Source organism: Neoarius graeffei, chromosome 5, assembly GCF_027579695.1.
Source record: "Neoarius graeffei isolate fNeoGra1 chromosome 5, fNeoGra1.pri, whole genome shotgun sequence".
Taxonomy (NCBI): Eukaryota; Metazoa; Chordata; class Actinopteri; order Siluriformes; family Ariidae; genus Neoarius; species Neoarius graeffei.
In genome coordinates, this window is record NC_083573.1 from 48,965,731 (window position 1) to 48,979,310 (window position 13,580).

Sequence of the window (13,580 nt, forward strand, 5' to 3'; positions counted from 1 at the left end):
CACTCACAGTCAATTTAGAGTCACCAATTAGCCTAACCTGCATGCCTTTGGACTGTGGGGGAAACCGGAGCACCCGGAGGAAACCCACGCAGACATGGGGAGAACATGCAAACTCCACACAGAAAGGCCCTTGTCGGCCGCTGGGCTCGAACCCAGGACCTTCTTGCTGTGAAGCGACAGTGCTAACCACTACACCACCGTGTTGCTGAGAAGATAACATTCATATCTTCAAACTTCATATCTTTTTATTATATAGACATGTTCACAAACAAAGTAAACAAATTTATCAAAACAATTCATTAATTTCCTCACGAGTGACATACAGAGATCTGTGTCACAGTTTTGATTCTCCATGTCCTGGATGTAGCTCGTACGAAAAATGCGAGTGGTGTATTTCCCAGTAAAACACTCGTATCCATATAATATATACATATACTGTACGCATATACATTTAGTAAAGTTGTGTATGTGTTTTTACTTTAGTAAAGATCAAAACTGTAATTATTAATACTGTAATTATTAACAATAATTATTAATACATCATGCGCGCACACACACACACACACACACACACACACACACACACACACACACACACACACACACACACACCTAGCCAATTCACCCACTGGCATGTTTTTATGACCTGGGAAGAAACCAGAGAGTCTGAAGGAAACCCATATATACATGGGGAGAATATGCACAGAAACTCTACAGGGACAGTAATCTGAGCCCAGGATCAAACCAGGGACAACAGAACATTTATTTATTGCATTATTTAACATTTTTGGAAGGATTCTCCTGTGGCAGTGCTTTGTAAAATTCAGAGGTAAAGCTGTAACATTTTCAAGACTTAGGAATTTAAAGTTTCTTTGTAACATGACAAGCTGCATTTTTTTGATTGTATTCATTTCAAGAGAAAGAAAAAAGAAATGCTACTGAGGGAACAACTATTTCTAACTGTTATGATGCAAGACAACAGGAACTACTTTGTTTTGTGGCTGTTTAACAGCTTTAAATGTAACTATAAGTGAGTAAAATATATGATTGTTTAGAAAAATAAACATGGTTAACAATGTATAAAAAAAGAGAGAAGAATCATTGTTGATTATGTTCCTATGACAGTACTTCCCCTCAGGTATTACTCCTTTCTAATTGATCATGGTATTTGTGTACTTGAAAATGGTACTTATCTCAATCTTAAATTATTGAATTTATTGATTCATTGAAAATATTTTAAAAAATGGATAATAGTTCTAAAAGCAAGAAAAAATAATAGACAAGGTTAATACTTTGCATTATAAGCACGTGTTTGAGGGTAAGTCAAAAAGTTCTAAGACAGATGTTATAATTTCAAAAGGAATTCAAAATAATTCAAAAAAGGAATACAAAGAAGGAATTCTTTGATGGAAACATTGCTTGCAGAAATGTTTAGACTTAAATGGAGGATATGTAGAGAAATAGCTTTGTTATTTTCATAAATAAAGATTTTTTTCATTTGTCTTTGAACTTTTTGACTTACCCTCGTGTATATATATATATATATATATATATATATATATATATATATATATATATATATATACACATAGGCGGCACGGTGGTGTAGTGGTTAGCGCTGTCGCCTCACAGCAAGAAGGTCCGGGTTTGAGCCCTGTGGCTGGCGAGGGCCTTTCTGTGTGGAGTTTGCATGTTCTCCCTGTGTCCGCGTGGGTTTCCTCCGGGTGCTCCGGTTTCCCCCACAGTCCAAAGACATGCAGGTTAGGTTAACTGGTGACTCTAAATTGACCGTAGGTGTGAATGTGAGTGTGAATGGTTGTCTGTGTCTATGTGTCAGCCCTGTGGTGACCTGGCGACTTGTCCAGGGTGTACCCCGCCTTTCGCCCGTAGTCAGCTGGGATAGGCTCCAGCTTGCCTGCGACCCTGTAGAACAGGATAAAGCGGCTACAGATAATGAGATGAGATGAGATATACACACGTGTGTGTGTGTGTGTGTGTATATATATATATATATATATATATATATATATATATATATATATATATATAATACACACACACACACTGTGTCTATATAATTTATTTATTTATAGGCTGAATGAAATTGCATACACCAGGCATGTAATTTAATGTCCAGTATTTGCTGTTGTACTAAACATTAAATATGATTCTTGATTCATAACAGAGGTACTGTTGTTATATAGTTTTTAATTTGATTACCTAGGTTAACTATCATTTTCCATATTGAGAGAGAGAGAGAGAGAGAGAGAGAGAGAGAGAGAGAGAGAGAGACTCATGGGGGGGTCATGTGTTGTTCAGTATGACATCACCTTCTGATCTCATTTTTTTTCTTACGAGATAAATTCCAATTGGAAATTACACAACAGGACATTACAGGCAGCTCTATAGTCATATTTTCAGTTTGGCATTATGGCTTATCATTTCTTGGACCACAATATTATTGTAGGTTTTAGTACCATAAATTCTCAGATGTGTGACAAAACAATGAAATAACCAAAATAACTTCCTCTAAAATTTATTATTTCAATTTCCTTTGTCTATGGTCTAAGTCATACCCACTTGTGTACACACACACACACACACACACACACACACACACACACACACACTAGACAGAACCCTTTTTTTTCATGGTTCGGGTTTAACTCAGCCAGAACAAAACCTTGATATTTTAATCTCACTCACGGAGTGAAGACTCAAACATTCAGAATACTCAGGTTTCCACCAGAGACAGTAGTAAATAATCCTCTGTCTCTTGTGATCAACACCTACCTCAATGCTTTATTTTCTAACATAAGAAATGCAATCAATTTTGTCACCTGATACTTTTAGAGATCCCGCCCAAGGCATGTAACAAAAACAAACAGAACAATTCCCCTTAGATATCAGCTGTATCTCAGATAGTTGTGTGCTGGTCCATTGGGACGAGGTGTCTGTGTGAAGAATATCTCAGCTCATTCAGCTGTACAAACAGACACAAGCCTGTATTTGCAGGTTAGACACCGATCTGGGTTCAGATACTTCCTCCATGTGTGTTAGTCTTTGTTATGATGAGCAAAATTGATCCACATATAGAGCTGGACTATTTCGTATGCGGCCCCTGTTTTTCCCCTGTTCCCATCAGCTCAGCAGTATTTTTTTTTTTTTAATTTCTCCAACTCAAAACGTGTTTTGTTAAATGTGGTTGAGGTTTGTGCTGGAGCGAACAATTTGTCATGCCATTGAAAAGATTCAAGTGAGTGTAAGCTTCCACTGACTCACTGTCTGAGGGACTACATTTTATGGGGCATAATTATTTAATTTCAGTTTGACTTGTCCATTTTAAAAATGAGTTTCCAGTTGAAAATTCATACTGAAAACATTGCTAACTGGCTGCCTTTTATGGTTGCCAATCCTTCACATTTACACATGCACAAACACAAGCCAGAACACAGTATTAGCATTGTTGAATTTTTGTTAAAATGGTTAGAGGTGCTGCACAGGCTGTTGACTTCATCTTTGTTTCATTAAGCTAGAATACTTTTGTCTCACACTTTGCAGTTAAGCTTTAATTCATGCCTCTGACAGAGTGAAAAACACAAGCAATGTAGAAGGTGAAGCTTCAATTGCCTTGTAAAATACACTGCCCAAGCAAAAAGACAAACATAAATAAAAAGGTTGCACACTGTAATATTTCTTTGGACCGCCTTTAGCTGTGATTACGGCACACATTTGCTGTGGCATAATTTCAACAACCTTATGCAATGTCACAAGATTTATTTCCATCCAGAGTTACATTAATTTTTCACCAAGATCTTGTCTTGACAGCGGGCGAATCAAACCACAGCGTAGTCTTCTCCAGCATATCCCCAAGACTTTCAATGGGGTTAAATTCAGGACTCTGTGGTGGCCAATTCATGTGTGAAAATGATTCCTCATGCTTTCTGAACCACTCTTTCACAATCTGAGCCCTAATATCTTGAATGTGACATCAGAGAAGATAAAATCCATTGGAGGGATAACCTGGTCATTTGGTGTATTCAGGTCATCAGCTGACTTCATCTTATTGCCACATAACGTTGCTGAGCCTCAACTTGACCAACTGAAGCAACCACAGGTCATAACACTGTCTCCAGAGGCTTGTACACTGGCCACTATGAAAGATGGGTTCATCACTTCATATGCTTCCCTTCTTACCCTGACACACCCATCATTCAGGAATAGGGTAAATCTGGACTCATCAAACCACATGACCTTTTTCCATTGCTCCAGAGTCCAATCTTTATGCTCTCTCAAATTGAAGCCTTTTCTTCCAATTTGCTTCATTAATAAGTGGTTTTCTTATGGCCTCACAGATGTTTAGTCCCAATCACATACTTTCACTATTAAACATACTGATGATTTTTTTACTGATGATTTTTATGCCTCCGCCACTGTAAGGTGCAGGAGGCATTATGTTTTTGGGTTGTCTGTCTGTCTGTGCGTCCATGCATCCGTGCGTGCGTGCGTGCGTGCGTCCATGCATGCGTCTGTCCTGAAACCTTGTGAACGCGATATCTCAAAGGCTAATGAAAGGAATTTCACCAAACCTTCACCATTTGTGCGCTTTGGGACAAACATGAACTGATTAGATTTTGAGATCAAAAGGTCTAAGGTCAAGGTCACTGTGAGGTCAAATTTCTGTCCGAAAACCTTGTGAACACAATATCTCCAAGGCAAATGAAAGGAATTTCACCAAACCTTCACTATTTGTGCATTTGGGACAAACATGAACTGATTAGATTTTGAGATCAAAAGGTCTAAGGTCAAGGTCACTGTGAGGTCAAATTTCTGTCCGAAAACCTTGTGAACACAATATCTCCAAGGCAAATGAAAGGAATTTCACCAAACCTTCACCATTTGTGCATTTGGGGATAAATATAAACAGGTTAGATTTTGAGATCAAAAATTCTAAGGTCAAGGTCACTGTGAGGTGAAATGTCTGTCCGAGAACCTTGTGAACACAATATCTCCAAGGCAAATCAAAGGAATTTCACCAAACTTTCACCATTTGTGCATTTGGGGACAAAGATAAACTGATTAGATTTTGAGATCAAAAGGTCAAAGGTCAAGGTCACTGTGAGGTCAAATGTCTGTCCGAAAACCTTGTGAGCACAATATCTCCAAGGCTAATACAAGCAATTTCACCAGGTCAAGATTACTGTAAGGTCAAATGTCCATCCCCAAATCACAACTTAATAAGGCATGTAGTCTACCAGGTGGAGGCATCCCCATCGACGCCGTTGGCGTCGAGTTCTATCTAGTTTTTATTATTCGACTTCACCAAGCATTTAAGTGATCTCTGATCATAGTCAGGATTTTTTTTTCCAACCACATTTTTTCCATGAAGTTGATGGTTCATCACTATCCTTCCAGGTTTTAATAATGCTTTGGACAGTTCTTAACCCAATTTCAGCAATCTCCTTAGTTGTTTTCTTTGCTTGATCCAGGCCAATAATTTGACCCTTCTGTAACACAGTAACATCTTTTCCACGACCACAGGATACATCTTCTGACATGGTTGTTTAAGAAATGAGAAGCTACTCACTGTATCAGTTAGGGTTAAAAGAATTGTTGGCAGCTGAAGCATAATATAGATATTAGTGGTGGCTGGTGCTAAAAAAAAAAATTGGGGTGGGGTGGGGAGATCAGCATTGGGGGCAAAGTTATTGCAGTTCTGAAGTTTTCATAAGTTTGGACTGCCGAAGTTCATAATTAAAATATCTTACCTGCATTTATATGTTTATTAATTTACTATTGATATTTCACAGAAAATATCACATAACTGTGAATAAAAGTTCCGTGCTTTGTATTATATTTTTCATTTCCTGTGAATCCGTATTCCATGACTTCATGATGCAACAAGGATGTACAATGATGCCTGGGAAAAATAGCATGTCAATAGACAACGTCACATGTAAACAATTAACTGATTGGTCAGATGTTTTATCGGATCAGGTCCAGGCCTGGAAAAATTGTTCCAGAAGGAATCTCACCGATGCCGATAAACCCAGGCCTGGGCTATCGGTATCATTATCAGTCTGGTGTAACCACCAACCACATAAATTGCAGGGGACCGATTTATTTATAGTTGTAGTTATAGTCATAGTTACTGGTATTGTGGGACCAGGTCTTAAGCCAGTCCCTGATCACCTGCCTGCTGCTTAATGGTTAAATTGGGTTGGTCTGGTCCAAGCTCCTTTAGTCTCTTTTTTTAATTCTTTCAGTGTATGCTGTGTAAAAGGATGCATCTGTAAAGGAATAACAGAATTTTCTTTCTCCGCAGGTCCACTGGAACTTGCCATCTTGTGAAAGCTCTGTTCTCATGAACAGCAGTGAGTGACAGGCACGAATATGAAGGTCCATAGAAAACTGGCCAATCACATGAACAAAAAAAACCCTTAAAAGCAATTCCAATTGGCTGCTAATTAAAGAAGGTGTGTCCGTGATGCACTTTGCTGTGCCCCAGGCAAAATCTTGAATCCACCAATTAAAACACAGCCTCAGGTCACCTGATCTCCAAACGTCTGTGTAGCCACAAACACACTCGTTTGACTGGCGCCCCGGCAGACGGAAGTATACAGGAAGTGTAGGTGTTCACATAAAATTTAAATAAATGCAGTTTAAAAATGGGCTAAAAATAATAAGATGGATACAGGGTGAAGTAGGTTGAGGAAACAATTTTGACTTAATAAATAGTTTTGCTTAATTAATTTATGTTTAATATCACGTAGTCTTTCTCATCTGGATAACTGGAAGGGGGTGGTGCCCCAGTGCCCCGTATTGATCAGCCGCCACTGATCGATATTTAGGCACTGCCTAAAAGTGGAGCTCTTGATGAGTGTATGAGCAAAATATTTACAAGGGCACAAAATCAACCTGAATAGAATAATGATAATATTGCATATAAACCATCGAATTGTATAGTGTAGTGCATTTCATGTCAATAAATTGTTGCATTGTCTTGTGACAGTGAGACCAATAATGAGATGCACATCAGTTATGATACATATTTATTTATTTCTTTGATACCACATGCCATGCGCCAGAAACAACACCACGGCATTTATAATGGTGTGACTCTGCTGGGTACCTGGTGGACAGCAGGGAACCAGCGCCTTCACTTCACTTCATCCATCCATCCATCCATCCATCCATCCATCCATTATCTGTAGCTGCTTATCCTGTCCTACAGGGTCGCAGGCAAGCTGGAGCCTATCCCAGCGGACTACGGGCGAGAGGCGGGGTACACCCTGGACAAGTCGCCAGGTCATCGCAGGGCTGACACATAGACACAGACAAACATTCACACTCACATTCACACCTACGGTCAATTCAGAGTCACCAGTTAACCTAACCTGCATGCCTTTGGACTGTGGGGGAAACTGGAGCACCCGGAGGAAACCCACGCGAACATGGGGAAAACATGCAAACTCCACACAGAAAGGCCCTCGCTGGCCACTGGGCTCAAACCCAGGACCTTCTTGCTGTGAGGTGACAGTGCTAACCACTACACCATCGTGCCGCCCTCGCTTTCACTTTACGATCTAATATCAAACTCAATATGTCAAACAGTTGTCTGGTCACATCTTTCACGTCCATGAGCTTTGCAGCTCGGGAGCATGCAGCTGCAGACTGCAAAGTGCATGCATGCCATTAGGACTAATTAGTATGCATATGTTACTGATTTGAGCTCAATCACAGCATGCACATATAAGGACTCTCAGTAACACACAGACTTAGTGAAAGCTTTGTATTTTGTATTGCTTCTCTAGTTTTGACCCTGTTTGTGTTTTGGACTGTGAAATATATATAAGTCGTATATTAGCTGATAGCTGACGAGGCGCGTAGCACAAAGTTGGTTATAAGCCATGTACGATGAGACTGAATGGAATAACTGTTTTATTCTATCCACATTCACTGGATTTTGAGAAAAATAGCATTTTTATTTTTTGCACATTCGATAAATAAAAACTTTATACAAAATGTCCAATAAAATCATTTCCACTGAGAATGTAAACAAACCGGCAAAATTATGGTAGCAATTTGTGAAAAATGCTGTAATAATAATTCTTGAAAAAGAAAAAAAGAGATGTTTTTATCATCAAATACTTTTATTCCATGTTTTGTTGCTTTATTTTTGGGGAGGTTTGTTTTCAAGTAGAGTTTTTATTTTGTCCTTGGTTGGTTCAGCAACATGCTCTGCCATTTTTTTTCTACTCATGGTATATGAGCTGATATCCTAGTAGTAGAGTAGCCAATCAGAGCACATGATTGCTCATATCCAGTGAATATATATATATATATATATATATATATATATATATATATATATATATATATATAAATAACCCCGATTCCAAAAAAGTTGGGACAAAGTACAAATTGTAAATAAAAACGGAATGCAATAATTTACAAATCTCAAAAACTGATATTGTATTCACAATAGAACATAGACAACATATCAAATGTTGAAAGTGAGACATTTTGAAATTTCATGCTAAATATTGGCTCATTTGAAATTTCATGACAGTAACACATCTCAAAAAAGTTGGGACAGGGGCAATAAGAGGCTGGAAAAGTTAAAGGTACAAAAAAGGAACAGCTGGAGGACCAAATTGCAACTCATTAGGTCAATTGGCAATAGGTCATTAACATGACTGGGTATAAAAAGAGCATCTTGGAGTGGCAGTGGCTCTCAGAAGTAAAGCTGGGAAGAGGATCACCAATCCCCCTAATTCTGCACCGACAAATAGTGGAGCAATATCAGAAAGGAGTTCGACAGTGTAAAATTGCAAAGAGTTTGAACATATCATCATCTACAGTGCATAATATCATCAAAAGATTCAGAGAATCTGGAAGAATCTCTGTGCGTAAGGGTCGAGGCCAGAAAACCATACTGGGTGCCCGTGATCTTCGGGCCCTTAGACGGCACTGCATCACATACAGGCATGCTTCTGTATTGGAAATCACAAAATGGGCTCAGGAATATTTCCAGAGAACATTATCTGTGAACACAATTCACCGTGCCATCCGCCGTTGCCAGCTAAAACTCTATAGTTCAAAAAAGAAGCCGTATCTAAACATGATCCAGAAGCGCAGACGTCTTCTCTGGGCCAAGGCTCATTTAAAATGGACTGTGGCAAAGTGGAAAACTGTCCTGTGGTCAGACGAATCAAAATTTGAAGTTCTTTATGGAAATCAGGGACGCCGTGTCATTCGGACTAAAGAGGCGGCCTGCAGTCCAGATCTTTCACCCATAGAAAACATCTGGTGCATCATAAAATGGAAGATACGACAAAAAATACCTAAGACAGTTGAGCAATTAGAATCCTACATTAGACAAGAATGGGTTAACATTCCTATCCCTAAACTTGAGCAACTTGTCTCCTCAGTGCCCAGACGTTTACAGACTGTTGTAAAGAGAAAAGGGGATGTCTCACAGTGGTAAACATGGCCTTGTCACAACTTTTTTGAGATGTGTTGTTGTCATGAAATTTAAAATCACCTAATTTTTCTCTTTAAATGATACATTTTCTCAGTTTAAACATTTGATATGTCATCTATGTTCTATTCTGAATAAAATATGGAATTTTGAAACTTCCACATCATTGCATTCCGTTTTTATTTACAATTTGTACTTTGTCCCAACTTTTTTGGAATCGGGGTTGTGTGTGTGTGTGTGTGTGTGTGTGTGTGTGTATATACTGTATATATCTTGATATCCAGTGTCATTGGAATTTGGGAGCCATTCTACATCAATGTCTGAACAATGCAAAATGCTACTCGGGTTCCACTTGAAGGTTAGGACAGCAACACATGCCTATCTGCATCAAACATTTTTTGCTTTTAAATGCTACCTTCTGTGATGCCTTCATCTGACCAGTTTATGAAGGCAGCATTCATACATCCTTTGTCATCTTAGATGTTCTCTAATCTGGTACATTATTTTGGGTGAGGCATCTAAGTCTGAACAAACGTGGTGATGGAGAGAGGGAACAGTTTGTGGATAAATAAGTTATTTGTAATCATTTTCAAATTCTGTGATTACAATTGTGAAATCACAGAATATGCTTTTTATTATTTCCAACCTAAAAGATGTCTTGGGGGTTGTTTGCATTGTGACTGTACTACTCTCTAAAGCATTGACTCATTTAAAGCATTGATTCATAAGACAACATAGACAGCAAGGCATCAAGGCAGTTGTCCTCCATTTCAGACAGTTATCTAGTCCATGGCTCTATCTCAGTGCCATCCAGATACTATATGTTACATTCACAGAATTGACACTCAACATAAGTGATAGTCACACGTTTCTTCATGCCTTATGTTTTGGAGACAACACGGACAGTTTTTAAGCTTTCCACAGTGACTCAAGAGTGCCCCCCCCCCAATAGCTTTAAATATAGAAGTAATCCAGTAAGTATTCAAGTAGTTTGATATGTTCTGAAAATAAGTTTGGTTCTATGACTAGAAAGCAAATTGTCCACAGTATGTGGCAGAGTAAGGAAAAAAAAATTAACACACGTGCCCTGAAGCAAAGTTTCCTGTTTTCATTTGTCTCAGTATTCCTGCTTTTACTCTACCACATAATTCTATGTTATACTAACACACACACACACACACACACACACACACACACACACACACACACACACACCTCTTTTGTCTCACTTTGCCTTGTTATTACAGAGTTAATTCATGCAGTCTCACAAAATCTCTATTCCAAATAACCATCTGTGAAGCACAAATCTTACATCACTTGCACGCACTTTCAAGCTTTACTTGTTTGTTTATTCACTAAGCTGTCAGACCTTTTAAAATGTCACTGATTGTGTATTATGTTCATAAAATTATGTTATATCGATCAGGAATTCTTAAATTTCTTGCAGCCAGGAACTGCAACTGTAAAGTAAATTCCATGGGCCCATTCGGTACAGATTTATTTCATGCATATAATTTAAATGTGTACACTACTATTTTAGTTATTTATTGGAGCCATAGAGCTTTTTATTATTGAACTTTCCAGCAGCAGAACAAATTAGCTCCAAGTTTAACTTATTTATAGACCTACTTGTTTTTGAGTTATTTCGGTTTGGATTAAAACCATTTAATTCAACAGACTAAAAACTATAAGAGTTCAATACTAAATATAACAAATGTAATAATGGTGGGTTGTGACTTAAAAAAACCCCAAACAAAACAAAAAAACCTTCACAGATCCCCAGGCTAATGCTTCATGAGCCCCTGATATAGACTACACAAAGGGTTTGGCCAAGCTCATATAATCTCGCATACATAAAACTTTCTGGAACAGAATATCACATAGTTTAAATTGCTACACAAACGACATTGATTAAATGTAAATACATATTTAGGAAATCATTTTAGTTCGCATCTGATTCAAGAACTATGACTATTCATTGTGAATTCAAAAACAACAAGAAAAGAAAACAACTCAAATGAGATAAAAGCACTACACATCAATCCATCATAGTAGAATGTTAGTTAGGAAAAAAGGAATAAATAGTACCTGGGTTTTGATGTTTGCTCATGTGCTCACTGGAAATAGATGTTAAAAACCGCAATCCTGCTGCTATCCAGTTCAAAGATACTCACGTACAACCCCAAACCAGAAAAAGTTGGGACGGTATGGAAAATGCAAATAAAAAATGAAAGCAATGATTTCTAAATTTATTTTGACTTTATTTCACTGCAGACAGTATAAACCAGAGATATTTTCAAAAAACTGGGATGGGAGCAATTTAGGGCTAATAATGAGTTAAAACCATTAAATAATGATGTGATTTGGAACTGATGATGCCAACAAGTGATTGTAATCATGATTTGGAACAAAATCAGTATCCAGAAAAGGCCAAGTCTTTGAGGAGCAAAGATGGGCTGAGAATCTCCAGCTTGTCAACAAATTCTTGAGAATTTTTTTGAAATGTTTAAAAACAATGTTCCTCAAAGAAAGATAGGATGTGATTTGGATATTTCACCCTCTACAGTAAACATATCATTAAACAATTCAAGGAATCTGAAGGAATTTCGGTGCATAAAGGGCAAGGGCACAAGCCTAAGCTGAACACCTGTGATCTCTGATCCCTCAGACGGCACTGTATCAAGAATCGTCATTTACCTATAGCTGATATTACCATATGGGCTCAAGATTACTTTGTCAAACCTTTGTCAAACACTACAATATGGAGTTACATCCACAAATGCCAGTTAAAACTTTACTATGCAAAAAGGAAGCCTTATGTTAACTGTGTCCAGAAGCGACATCAACTTCTCTGGGCTCAGAGGGATCTGGGATGGACCATCACACAGTGGAAACGTGTATTGTAGTCAGATGAATCAGTATTTCAGGTCTTTTTTTGGAAGAAATGGGTGTTATATGCTCTGGACCAAAGATTAAAAGGACCATCCAAACTGTTACCAGCAACAAGTCCAAAAGCCAGGGTCTGTCATTGTATGGGGTTGTGTCAGTGCCCTTGGCAAATGTAACTTACACTTCTGTGATGGCAGCATTAATGCAGAAAAGTACACTGAGATTTTGGAGCAAAATATGCTGCCTTCAAGATGACACCTTTTCCGGGGTACTTCAACAAGACAACGCAAAACCAAATTCTGCACACATTACAAAGATATGGCTGCAGAAGGAGAGGGTGCGGGTGCTGGATAGGCCTGCCTGCAATCCTAACCTGTCCCCAATAGAGAATGTGTGGTGAATTTTAAAACAAAAAAATAAGACAATGATGACCCCATACTTTTGCACATCTTGAGGCATAACTGCAGGAAGAATGAGACAAAATAACACCTGTAACGCTTCATCACTTGGTGTCTTCAGTCCCAAGACATCCTTTAAGTGTTGTGAGAAGGAATGGTAACAAGTATTTATTTTGAAGAAAAAATAATAATAAGGTAAAGCATCAAATAATGTGCTGTTGTATTGTTTTGAGTGCAAAACAGATTTACAGTGTCTTGGAAAAGTACTCATTCCCCTTGGTGTTTGTCCTGTTTTGTTGTATTACAAGATAGAATTAAAATGGATTTTTTGGGGGGGTGGGGGGGGGAGCACCATTTGATTTACACAACATGCCTACCACTTTAAAAGTGCAAATTCATGTTTTATTGTGATACAAACAATAGTTAAGATGAAAAAAAAAACAGAAATCTGGAGTGTGCATACGTATTCGCCCCCTTTCGTATGAAACCCCTAAATAAGAGCTGGTCCAACCAATTCACTTCATAAGTCATAAAATTTGTTGATTAAGATCCACCTTTGTGCAATCAAAGTGTCACATGATCTGTCACATGATGTCTGTATAAATCTACCTGTTCTGGAAGGACCCTGACTCTGCAACACTACTAAGCAAAGCAACCAAGGAGCCTCCAAACAGGTCAGAGACAAAGTTGTGGAGAAGTATGGATCAGGGTTGGGTTATAAAAATATCCCAAACTTTAAATATCCCACAGAGCACTATTAAATCCATTATAGCAAAATGGAAAGAATATGTCACCAATACAAACCTGAC